Genomic DNA, 838 nt, shown 5'->3' on the forward strand with positions numbered 1-838 from the left:
CTCGCGGCCGACCCCGAACCCTGGCGCTCGTTAATGAGGCGGTGATCAGCACGAGCCCCGGTGGGAGGCAGCCCCCGGGGGCTCGGAGGGAGCTCCCGGGAGCTCGGAGGGAGCCACCTGTACCCATGTGGGTGCAGGTGGCAGCACCTGGGCATACGTGGGTACAGGTGGCAGCACCTGGGCACACGTGGGTGCAGGTGGCAGCACCTGGGCACACGTGGGTGCAGGTGGCAGCACCTGTACCCACGTGGGTGCAGGTGGCAGCACCTGGGCACACGTGGGTACATGTGGGAGCACCTGGGCACACGTTCTGCTCTCGTTGAACGTGTTGAGGGTGATTGTGTGGGCGAACACGTGTCTCTGTACACATACACACACGTGTATGTGTACACACGTGTAAGTGTACACACACACACACGTGTATGTGTGTACGTGTACACGTGTGTGTACGTGTACACGTGTGTGTACGTACATCTGTTTCCATCTGTACTGGGATAGAGTGTTGCCGAGTCGCGCAAGGCGTGGGATGTCTCCGGGTGCTCCGATTTCGTTCCACGTGAACGCGTGGTTAGCGCACCGCGCCACGCTCGATTCACGCTCACGGCCAACATCAGTGATGAATGTCTGTACCGGGGACGGGCCTTGTTGTCCTGCCGTGCAATCAGCCACAGCCATCCCTCACCGTGCCACTAAGTGCCACCAAGTGGCACCAAGTAGCACTTACCGCCTCCGCAGGCGGCGCGCTGGAGACAGGAAGCGTGGTGGCTCCACGTGGGAGCCGCGTGGAGCCACCACGCGTGAGCCTCATCTCGGCCACAGCGCCCCCCGCTGGGGGAGA

Source organism: Lethenteron reissneri, chromosome 35, assembly GCF_015708825.2.
Source record: "Lethenteron reissneri isolate LAM-NWPU_2019-01 chromosome 35, ASM1570882v1, whole genome shotgun sequence".
Taxonomy (NCBI): Eukaryota; Metazoa; Chordata; class Hyperoartia; order Petromyzontiformes; family Petromyzontidae; genus Lethenteron; species Lethenteron reissneri.